The sequence below is a fragment of the Dermacentor silvarum genome, chromosome 2, assembly GCF_013339745.2.
Source record: "Dermacentor silvarum isolate Dsil-2018 chromosome 2, BIME_Dsil_1.4, whole genome shotgun sequence".
In the NCBI taxonomy this organism is placed as follows: domain Eukaryota; kingdom Metazoa; phylum Arthropoda; class Arachnida; order Ixodida; family Ixodidae; genus Dermacentor; species Dermacentor silvarum.
Window position 1 is genome coordinate 27,549,331 of NC_051155.1, and position 12,600 is coordinate 27,561,930.

General features: G+C 48.6%; 1 non-coding gene across 1 annotated transcript; it reads left to right on the forward strand.

Moving 5' to 3' along the window:
- Positions 1-6,696: 6,696 nt before the first annotated feature.
- Trnah-gug (transfer RNA histidin (anticodon GUG)) lies at positions 6,697-6,768 on the forward strand. Its single transcript has one exon. It is a non-coding gene; the product is annotated as a tRNA-His (tRNA).
- The last annotated feature ends 5,832 nt before the right edge of the window (positions 6,769-12,600 follow it).

Here is a 12,600-nt window from a genome sequence, read left to right on the forward strand (position 1 = left end):
GGGCCGATCCTGGAGGCAGGGCAGAAAGGGTCCAAGCTCAATGGCACATATCCCCTGTGGGCACGGGGGACCTGTAACGCTTCCTTGAACTGCCCTTGTCATACGTGGGACCCAAAGAGACAAAATCAACAGCCCTTCCTCTGTCGAGAAAATGGAGTACAAAAATGACTATTGATATGTTGTTGGCAAATTGTTGAGGAATTGTTGACAAAATATCCTTTCACTAATGCCTCAATAGTTATTGAACATACTCAACAATACCTCAACAATAAAGTTGTTGAGCGCTTCACAACAGTAAAGTCATTGACAAATTTTTGTTGACATATTTTTTAATAATGTTGAGTATTATTGAGAATTGTTGAGCAATATTGACATGGAATATATATCTGAAAGCAAAGCTTGTCGCCGTAAGCATCTTACGTAAGCAAAGGCATATCTTACGTAAGCAAAGCTTGTCGTCCGATTCTAGTAAGCGAAGCTTGTCGTCCGATTCTAGCATGCTGATTCTAGCTTGACGGCTTCCGAAGCCCAGGCGAAACGTCAGTGAAGAGCCGCCGACCCTGAATTTAGGGCAAACGAAGCGGAACGCCTGCGGCAGCATCGTCTTGCCACAAGCTCTCCCAGTTACGACTCGAGAGATAGGCATTTGGTTCAAGTTATGTGACACTCTCTATATTTAGTGGTGATTAAGTGAACAATAAAACAATATATATGTGTAAAACACATACACGTCTACGTGTGTGTGTTTTAGATTTAGATTCAATCTCAATATTGCTCAACAATTCCCAATAGTACTCAACATTATTCAACAATATGTCAACAACAATTAGTCAATGACTTTACTGTTGTGAAGCGCTCAACAACTTTATTGTTGAGGTATTGTTGTGTACATTCAATAACTATTGAGGCATTATTGAAAGGATATTGCGTCAACAATTCCTCAACAATATGCCAACAACATTTCAATAGTAATTTTTATAAGGGATAACGACAAGCGCCTCCACTTCGCTTCAAAGATAGACAGGTTATCATGCCTCCAGCGGGCTGCATCGACGCGTCATATATTTCTCTATGACGTCCCCTCTGTGGTGTCCCGTCTCCATAGAAACGTTGATGCTGCGCCGGCTGCTCCGGTCATGTGCCGCTGGATACGCCCACCTCGCCGCGCTTTCAACACGCCGGTTCGCTGCTGCGGTAAGTTGCATCCTTTTGTCTGCACTAAGAATTTGCAGTTGTTTGCGTTCAACATTGTTAAAGAAATGTTTATTGAAGCTGATGGCGTGTATTTTTGCGTGCGTAGCATACAATATATGCTTCGGCGCCCACCGAGGCTGGTTCGTAAGCGTGGGCTGTACATAACGCGTTGCTGTCATTGCTAAACCATTCTTGTTGTTCTGCCTGCTCTTTACCTGCAATTTTAAGGATATGTACTGAAATTAGTTGTGTCTAATAGGATCTTGGTAGTACGCTTGTAAACAAGGAAAAATAGAGCATTTTGTACTGTGCCACTACTGCTTCCTGTTGTGCGTAATTCAGAAGAACGGCAAGAAAGTGAGAACAAGAACAACAACAAAATCTCTGACCGCATGATTTTATGCTGTTCGCATGAACAAATTCCGTTTTGCATGGTACATCGACAACCTTGGTTGTTTTTCTTTAGTAAAAAGATTGCGAGCTGCTAGTTTATACGCCTATTTATGCCAAAAACACAACACCGGAGCTTCACTAAAGACAACGTAGTTGAACACTTAAACAGCTAGGTAAATCATATTGAAAAGCGCTGCTGTCAAAACCGAAACTAAAACAGAGCCAAACCAGGCGTCCCGAATCTCGGAAGACATAATTGACGGTCTGACCAGCCGCTGGTCGCGCTGGTAGCAGTGCAGTAGCTGGGCAGCAAGGCCCTACGGGAGTGTCCGCTCTTTACGTAGTATGTTTCTCTATGGGTTTGCCGTGATCGTCATTCTGCTTTCGGCAGCCGAGCTGAGTGGTCAGCAGAGTCATGGGCTCCAATGGAGCGGCGACAGCGGCCCTAGTTGGACGCGGAAACAGGGTGAACTGCGAAGACGACACAGGCTATCAGATTATTTTGCCTCCCCTGCCAAAAGGACGCGTGGTGCTGAACACCGTGTTTTTGCATGGTGACGTGCGAGCTAGACCATACAGAGCTGGGGATTTTCGGGACGCTCTCGGCCCAACAGGACAGCTGCCGGAGGTGCTTGCCCTTGGGGCCTACCAGATCAACCACGTCTGGGCGGTGACCATGAACAACGCCGACGCCACGAAACGGCTGCTGGACGTCAAGGAGCTCAAGGTAAAGGGGCGGCGCTGCATCGTGGTTGACCCCCAAGACCAGCAGGTACGGCTGCGTCTTCATTGGCTAATACATGGTGTGGCTGATGAAGATGTAAGAACGGAGCTGGCGGCCTTTGGAAAGGTCGTGCAGGTCACCCGAGAGCGATGGCGGGTACAAGGAATCAGCGACAAGGGGACGACTACCCGGTCCGTGTTGCTCAAGCTCAAGAGCGGCGTGAAGCTGGAAGACCTCCCACACCAAATCAGGGTCGCTGGTGAACTGGCCCTTGTTGTCGTGCCTGGCCGCCCAATGCAGTGCTTACGCTGCCATGGCTCTGGTCATGTACGTCGGGAGTGCAAGGTCCCTCGGTGCTCGCAATGCCGCAGGTTTGGTCACTCGGAAGACCAGTGCATACGCACGTACGCTTCTGCGACCGGGCCGGCCGAGGGTGACGACGCCGCGCAGTTGGTGATGGATGTGGCCGAGGCCGAGGAAGCGGCAAAAGGAGAGGAGACCAGGCAATCCCAAGTGCGGCAGACGATTCGCTTGCACCGGCTGTCGAGGTGGTGGCACCAGTGCATAACAAGGCTACCGAGAGAGGGGCAGAAGATACAGCGGGCAAGACTAAGGAAGAAAGCACAAGCAACTCAGTGGATGCCTGTGTGTCAATGCAGACAGTGGAAGACCCGTCGGAAAACAACGACGCAACGGGCAGCAACGTAGGAGCCTCTGTCAAACGTCCTCTTGAACAGCTTGCAGGCAGCAACGCAGCGAACCAAGGAAGTAGCGAGGACGGGCCGCCTTCGAAGACATCTGTGGGCAGGCGCAGCAGCTACAAGCCACGTCCCAACATTAATACAGCGGAAAAAAAGGCTGAGAACAAGCCACCACCGCTCTCCAGTGGCACCGGTCCACCGGGTGGACCTGGGGGCGTCTAGCGGAGCGCTAGACGCTAAAGGTAAGCACCATGCTTTGGGCCCAATCTCATTTCACTAGACAGCATGGCTACCAACCCGACGCTTAGATTGGCGACGCTAAACGTTCGAGGTCTGGCCGCCAAGCGAAAACAGAGCCAAGTGTTCAGCCAAGTGTTCAGTGAGCCACGCCATAGGGGCGTCGGCGGGTTGCGTATTGTTTGTTAAGAAATTATGGGGTCTCGCGGTGCAAGGTATTTTTTCATGTTCATCCGGCCGGTTAGTTTCGTGCGATTTTGTATTGAGTGGGCTTGAATGGCGTGTGGTGTGTATTTATGCGCCAAATGTGCCTGAAGATCGGTCGCATTTTTTTTTTCAAAGTTAAAGGAGCACATGACTTCTGATAAGCATATGGTACTGTTAGGTGATTTTAATTGTGTTCTCAATGCCAGAGATAGGTCAAATCGAGGCCTAAAGAGCGATAAAGGTCGGGACATTTTGGCCGAGATAATTACTGAATGGGAATTGGAGGACGTGGCTGACTACATGATTGGGACGCGAGATGTGCGTTTCACGCACTTTCAGGGAAACAGCCATTTGCGTTTAGACCGCATTTACGTGTCGCTTCCAGTAATACCGATGTGCAACAGTTACAATGTCTGTCTTATTTCCTTCACTGATCATTGTCTAGTTAAATGTGACATAGGAAGAAAGACAAAAGGTTGCAGCTTCTCTTGGGAACTGTGGAAAATGAATTCGAAACTAACCACTGATGAAAGTTTCGTAGCAGAAGTGTTGGAGTGCATCGCAGAATCTCTTCTGAACGCAGAGGGTAAATTTGCAGAACTATGGGAAGAGTTTAAACAACGGATTAAAATAAAAGCCATCGATCGTACCGTCACACTAAATTATGAAGCAAAAAAGAAAGAAAAAGAACTAAAAACAAGAGCCGGGAGCATTCAAAAGTGATATACGGAATATCAAACAGCAACTTGAACTGCATGACGAGGAACGTTATCGCGGCGCGATTGTTCGTGCTAGAGCCGAGTCCTTTGCTGTGGGGGAGACACCCACAAAAAGGGCGCTTGGACTGGAAAAGGCGCACGCGCACGGCGCAATCAGATTGACGTGATCGAAGCGGGCGGTCACGAAGTTACAGGTACCGATAGCATAGCACATGTGTTCTTTCAGCACTATGAGAATCTATTTGCACATAGGCAGGTAGACCTGGAACGCTTTAAAACTAATTTTTTTTTTGCACATATGCCTAAGCTGAGTGATGAAACGAAAGCTGCATTAGAAGCGCCAATAACTGTTTTTGAAATGGAACGCGCGATTGATAATTTGAATCCCAGCAAGTCGCCTGGCCCTGATGGGCTTTGCGCTGCGTGGTACAAGCGGTTTAAAAAGGAATTGTCAGAAGTACTCGCAGCAGTTTCTAACGAAGCGTACGATGGTAAGGTATTACCAACGTCGTTCAGTGAATCCCACACGGTGCTGATTCCGAAATCAGAGGATGAGGACAAGCTGAAGCAAGTAACATCATACAGACCAATAGCACTCACAAATGTGAACTACAAGGTTGTAATGAAAGTTCTAGCTGCTAGACTTCAGACAGTTATTAAAGACATAGTCACCAAACATGCGGAATTAAGGATCGCACTATAGCTACGAATGTTCACAAGATGCCGTCCGACCGTTCTAGAGTGTTGCGATTCCCTGGAAGCTTGTGTGGCCGTACTCCAGTTGGACCAGGAGAAGGCATTTGATTGTGTAGTGCATGTTATTTTGTTTACCATATTAGAACACATTAATGTCGGGTCCATCATCATGGACGGTGTAGCTCTGGCGTATCGGAATTGCTCTACCAGACTATATATTAACAAGGCATTGGGGGCCCCCATCAAAATCCAGCGTTCCGTGCACCAGGGCTGCCCCATAAGTCCACTTCTTTTCTGCATATATATTGAAACTTTATGTTTGTCAGTACTTGAAAATAATTCTATTACCGGTTTTCGTTTACAATCGTCAGAGGTGAAATTGCTCGCATATGCAGATGATGTTGCAGTGTGTTGTATCGATTATGAAAGCATCGAAAAGTCGATTAGAGCTGTCAAAGTTTTCAGCGACGTTACAGGAAGTCGGGTAAACTGGGGAAAGTGCCTGGGATTTTGGTACGGAGTGTGGGCCGTCGACCCCGGACATTTTTGCCAACGTCGTGTGGCAGAGGACGCCTGTGAAGTACCTCGGTGTGCCACTTCAGTCCTACAAAAATAATGACTACTGGCAGCAACAAGCAGACCTTTTACGTGAAAAGGCGAATGCTTGGAGGGCTAATTATCTCTCCATGTTTGCGAGGGCTACCGTGTGTAACATGTTTTTTGTGGCTAAATTATGGTATGTGATGCAAGTTATGTACTGTTCTAGGGTAAATGTGCAGAAATTGCATAGGGTTTTTGCGATCTTTGTGTGGGGATCTACCTGGGAAAGGTGCAGTCGCACAAATTTGTTTCGGAGAGTAAAGTGTGGGGGGCTTGGACTGGCACATCTCTTTCTCAAACAGTTAGTGAACCGGTTTTTCTTTTTTCGCGAGGTAAGCGACCCATTCCTGCAAACGGTGTGCCAGGCAAGATTAGGGCGACTGTTACCCGACTATATTATAAGCACCCATGTCATGTCGGGTACGGTGCAGGGTTACTTTCGGGAAGTAGTATCAAGTGTGCGATTTCTATGCGTTCAGTTTTCTAATGATTTTTTAGTATTCTGTTACAAAGAGAAATTGTATAAAGACATATGTGACACAGTGTTGCCAATTCCCTTGTACAGAGCCATATAGCAGTGCAGGCCAGGGTCAGAATGTCCTGAAAAGAGTTAAAAGAATGTAAGTAGCGCCAAGTGTTAAATCTTTCTTTTTCAAACTGCATACCGGGACGCTTCCAGTAAGAAGTTTCCTTGAGGAGCGTGGGTTTTATATGCCATGTGGTTCACACTGTTTTATTTGCAAACAACCAGAAACAATCGATCACGTTTTTCTTCACTGTTGGGAGGTTTTTTTTTGGGGGGGGGGGATGTGTTGCAGCGGACAATGAAAAAAGAATTCCCGCTAGATACGCACGGCATCAGGTACCTTGCAATAGACAACGAAGAAGGAGTACCATTTGATCTGATTATGTTGACTGGCCTGCACAGTATATGGCGCTCACTAATGGCGGGATTCTACTGTGAACCACATAGAAGACCGGCAAGGCTGTACTTTCGAGAGAGCATGGCTCATTTAATAGAAGTAGAAAAAACAAAAGAATGTGTTTCCCCCTGGATTGCCAGCGTGGAATCCTTGGCGACACTAAAAGAATTTTAAATGACATCGGCAGGGTCACCACGTGACGGACGGCATTATGTGCATTACAATAACTACCTTTATGGTAACCTTGTTTTGACGTCTCATTTGTGTTGTTGAAAAACCGGCAATAAAGAAAAAAAAGGTTTGCCGTGATCGTATAGTGGTTAGTACTTTGCGTTGTGGCCGCAATAACCCAGGTTCGAATCCTGGTCGCGGCAATGTTCTTTTTTTTCTTTTATTTATATGCAGGTAAACGAAAGCGCCTCTCGGCACTCGTCATGCAGCTTGCAGTAGTAACGCAAACGGTTTCGCAGTGAGAACAAGATGAGGTATTTATTCCGCCTCCCGTCCTTCGGTGTGCCGTGATCATTCTGCTTCCGGCTTCCGAGCTATACGGATCGCGGGATCATGGGCTCCAGTGGAGCGGCAAATGCGGCTGTCAGCCGCGGCATCAGACTTTTGACTGAGGAAGATAAGGGCTACCAGATTATTTTGCCATGACTACCAACATGACGCATAGTATTAAATATGCTGTTTTGCATGGCGACGCTCGTGTTCGCCCGTTCCGAGTAGAAGATTTTCGGGATGCGCTTCAAGCGCTTGGTATGCTCTCGGGCGTCGTCGCCCTTGGAGCGTACCAAATGAACCCTGTGTGGGCGGTGACGATGAACACAGCCGAGGCTTCCGAAAAGCTGGCGGCGCTGTAGGAGCTGCAGGTCAAGTGCCGTCGCTGCCTGGTCATCGACCCGAAGGAACAACAGGTGAAGCTTCGTCTCCACTGGCTTCTGCATGGGGTGGAAGACGAGGACGTGATGACAGCGTTGGCCTCCTTCGGCAAAGTGACCGAAATGACCCGCGAGCGCTGGCGAGTGGATGGTGTCTCCGACAATGGCTCGACGACTCGAGCAGTGCAAGTGCAGCTGAAGACTGGGTTGAAGGTCGACGACTTGCCCCACCAGATCCGCATCGCCGGGGAACTCGCGCTTGTGGTCGCTCCGGGTCGCCCTATGCAGGGTCTCCGCTGCAAGGGTTCTGGCCACGTTAGACGAGAATGTAAGGTTCCCCGTTGCTCCCGGTGCAGGCTTTTCGGGCACGTCGACGCGGACTGTGTACGCTCTTACGCAATAGCCACGGGTTCGGCGGAGAGGGAGCCGCTGACTTCAGACCACATGATGGACGTTCGAGGCGGAGGACGGGACCAAGGGAGCCGGAAGCGGCAACGCGGCGGCAGAAGCGAGCGGGATGACCACCCCGACGAAAGGAGGACGGGATGATGTCCCTCCGACCAGGAGCCAGCAGCAACTGACGGGAGCGTGACGGAGACCCCGGCAGAAAACGAGAGCTCCCAGCAGGCTACTGACGCTATGCTGGCAACGGAAGACAGCACGACCCCCACCAACGCCCGCGTCGAAGGCGTCTCGGCATCGGTCAAGAGGACCCTGCAGCAGGACGAGAAAGTCGATGGAGAGGCCGGCGGTGACTCTGAGGCTCCGCCCGCTAACATGTCCGGAATTGCGCTCGGACCATCAAGCCTAAGCCGAACCTGGAGGCCGACCGTAGGCCCGCCGCGAAGCCGACCCCAGACGAACTCGACCGATGGCCACCGGATGGCCACGGAGGCGTCTAGCGGACTGCTAGACGTTATGGTGAGCACCATGCTCCGGGCCTTCTCCCCTCCTTTTTGTATCAGTAATGGCTTCCAACCCGCCGCTTAGCCTCGGCACGCTAAACGTTCGAGGTCTCGCCGCCAAACGGAAACAGTCAGGTGTACCGACTACTAGTGTACCAAGACCTCGACGTCTTAGCCGTGCAAGAAACCAAGGTAGACGGCGAGCAGCAGACCGGGAGCATGGTGCAAAGGTTCACCATATACACCCAGCCACGCCTTAGGGACGTCGGCTGGGTGTGTATGGTTCGTGAAGAAGCTCCCAGGGCTTGTCATAGAAGGTTACTTTTCATGCACTTCTGGCCGACTTATTGTTTGTGACTTCAGCTATTGCGATATCCACTGGCGCGTGTAGTGTGTTTATGCCCCTAATACAGTGGAAGAAAGGGCAAATTTCTTTCTTAACCTACAGCATCACCTCTCGGTGCACAAAATGATGGCCTTAGTTGGGGAGGTCAATTGCGCATTCAGTGCCCAGGATAGGTCTACGCGACGCGTAGGTCATGACAAAAGCAGCGATATTCTGGCACAGATTCTACGCGAATACGAATTAGAGGACATCGCTGAGTGTTTTCGATGGGACCGAGACGTGAGGTATACTCACTTCCAGGGCACAAGCGATTGGACCGTATGTATTTGTCAGATGACTTAGTCGAAAAATTCCAGTATTATGCAGTGACTGCACTATCCTTTTCTGACCACTGCCTGGTAAAATGCAGGGTGGGCCACAAGAAAGAACGAAACAAATTTGTGTGGCAAGTGTGAAAAATGAATGCGGAGCTGCTATGGGATGACACTGTTAACGAAAAGGTAGTGGCTGCTGTGAACACTTTTGGAAATGATATTTCGATCAAGTTAGGCGAGGAATGGGAGTTGCTGAAGCAAACTATTAAAATGAAGGCAATTGAAAGGAGTAGCGTACTGCAATATGAAAAGAAGGCAAGAGAAAAAGCTTTAAAATCAATGCTCGATAAATATGCGAAGCTCGAATGCATGCAACCGGGCGCTTATCAAGAAGATATGCGTGCCGTTCAGAAGAAAATTGAGGCGTTTGACGAAGAGCGCTAACAGGGTGCGCTCGTGCGCGGGAGAGCAGAAAGGCTGGCATGCGGCGAAATGCCTACGAAAAGAGTTGTGGGGTTAGAAAAAAAGCAGTCCAGACGCAAGCAGATTGAGGCCATCAAAAGCGACGGGGTTGAAGTAACCCATAACTATAACCTAGGGTGTACTTTCTTTGAGCATTTTCAAAGGCTTTTTGCATTCAGGCCCATCAATATGCAAGGTTTCAATCGCTTATTTTTGAAGCGAATGCCGCAATTGTCGAGTGTAGTAAGAGAGACGTTAGAACAGCCATTAACAGAAAACGAAGTGATGAAAGCTATCGATGACCTAAACCCTGGAAAGTCACCAGGTCCAGATGGTCTCTGTGCAGCTTAGTACAAAACATTCAAAGACCACCTAGTTCCTAGCCTAACCGCAGTTTTCATTGAAGCATACGAACTGAAAATGCTTCCATCATCGTTTGACCAGTCCCATGCAGTACTAATACCGAAAACAGAAGAGACCGAACAGTTCAAGCAACTTTCCTCCTACAGACCCATAGCGCTGACTAACTGCGACTACAAAATTTTTATGAAGGTACTGGCACGTTGGGTGTAGTCAGCTATTAAGGAAGTAGTCGGCCCACACCAGACGTGTGGCATCCGCGGTAGAACAATTTTGACTAACATTCATAAGATGAAGTGTGTGCTTGAGTGTTGTGACGCCATGTACGATGCAGTGGCGATTCTCCAGCTGGACTTGGAGAAAGCGTTCAATAGCGTTTCGCATGAGGTCTTGCTTACCATCCTGAAACATGTCAATTTTGGCCGCATGATCACTGAGGGGGTGACCATGGCGTACCGGAGCTGCTATACGAGACTTATAATTAATCAGACGTTGGGGGCCCCCATTAATGCAAAGCGCTCCGTTCGCCAAGGTTGTCCACTCAGCTCACTCTTGTTTTGTGTTTATATAGAAGCGCTATGTTAGGCTATAATCCAAAATGACTACATTAAGGGATTCCGTCTGCAAGCAGCAGATGCGATGTTACTGGCATATGCAGACGATGCGGCTGTATGCTGTAAAAATACGCAGAGTGTATTGAATACCGTTAGTATCGTAAGAAAGTTTGGTGACGTCACTAACAGCTTTGTGAACTGGCAAAAATGCTTGGGCTTTTGGCATGAAAGGTGGGCGTCTACCCCAGACCACTTTTCGAACGTAAGATGGGTCACGACGCCGGTAAAAAGTACCTTGGCGCACCCCTTGATGCCTACAAGCACAGTAGCGAATACTGGAAGGAGCGGACAAAGAAAATTAAAAAAAAAACAGCGGACAAATGGAACGCAGGCCACTTATCAATATTTGCGGGAGCTACAGCATGCAACATGTTTCTCGTGACAAAGGTCTGGTACGTAATGCAGGTCCTACAGTGTTCTCGGATTAATGTGCAGAAACTGCACCGCGTGTTCGCTGTTTTCGTGTGGGCATCAAGCTGGGAGCGATGCAGCCGAGATAATCAATTCCGGCGTGTTAAGGATGGCGGTCTTGGGTTGGCGCACCTCTTCTTGCGTCAACTCGTGAACAAGTTCTTTTTCTTTCGCGATACGACGGACCCTTTTCTGCGCACCGTTATCCAAATGAGACTATCACGAGCACTTCCCGAGTTTGTCGTTGGTACTGAAACCACGACAGTTCCAGTTCATGGTTTCTTCCGGGAAATAGTCGATAGTCCTTCCTTTTTCAGTGTTCGTTTTTCAAATGCATATTTGTGGACTGTAAAACGGAAAAAGTTATATCGAGATTTGTGTGATAGTGTTTCGCTTGTACCCATGTACAGAGCCGTGTACAGCGGAGGCCCAGGCCTAGACGTTTTGAAAAGTGTGAGAAAGATGCCAGTGCAACCAGCCACCAAATCCTTCTTTAAAGTGCATACCGGAAATTTACACGTTAAAACATTTCTGGAACAACGTAAGTTCTACCTGCCATGGGGAACCAACTGCCTTATTTGTAGAAAAACGGAAAACATAGATCATGTCTTCATCGACTGTTGGGAAGGGGGTCTCTTTCTGGGACGTGTTGCAAAGGACCTTAAAAAAGGAGTTACCGATAGATCCCCAGGGAATCAGGTTTTTGTCAGTAGATAACGACGAAGTATTCCCGTATGACCTGATCATGCTCACGGGCCTCCACTGTCTATGGCGCTCGAGAATGGCAGGGTACCACTGCGACCCTGATGCCCGACCGGCGCGTGTATACTTCTGTGAATGTATGCAGTGGTACGTAGAAGTGCAGAAATCACAACAACCTGTTCCCGAGTGGCTGTCCAGGGTTGAACCCCTGACAGCACTCAATGAATTTTAATAGACGTCATGCCGCTGTAGCGGACTGCAATAACTGTATATATTGCTGTTTTTGTATACTTTTCACTGAATTTTGGTTTGTTCTATGTCGAGGACTGGCAAAAAGAAAAAAAAAGGGTGTGCCGTGATCGTATAGTGGTTAGTACCTTGCGTTGTGGCCGCAATAAGCCAGGTTCGAATCCTGGTCACGGCAATATTTTTTTAAAATTTAAATGCAGGTAAACGAAAGTGCCTCTTGGCACTCGTCAAGCAGCTTGCAGTAGTAACGCAACCGGCTTCGCAGAGAGAACAAGATGTGGTATTTCTTCCGCCTCCCGTCCTTTGGTGTGCCGTGACATTCCACTTCCGGCCACCGCCGTGAAAGGTGGAGGAATGTTTCGCTCCTCTGGGGCGGTATCAGCGGCTATGTCTAGCCGCGGTAACAGGAATGCTGCCAGTGCCAACCAGGATTACGAAATTATTTTGCCTGCTCTTCCAACTGGTCGTATTGTTTTAAACACTATATTTTTCATACGGATTTTCGTGGAAGACCCTACCGAGTAGAAGACATCCGAGATGCTCTTGGGCATTTGGAAATGCTCCCTGACCTTGAAGCGTTAGGGGCATACCAAATGAACCACGTGTGGGCGGTCACGCTCAAGAATACGGAGGCAAAGAAGAGACTGCTTTCTACGACCGATGTTTTGGTGAAGGACCGCCGTTGCATCGTTGTGGACCCGAACGACCAGGATGTTCGACTAAAGCTCCATTGGGTGCTTCATTATGTAGACGACGAAGACATACGGACTGCGTTTGTACCCTACGGTAATGTCACCAAAGTGGCAAGAGAGCAATGGCGAACGGAAGGTTTATCGGACAAAGGCTCTACAACGCGTATATTCCGCCTTCAACTTAAGGCAGGCTATACCAAGGAAGACATTCCATATCAACTACGAGTAGCAGGAGACCTGACGTTGGTAGTAGTGGCCGGAAGAGCTCCA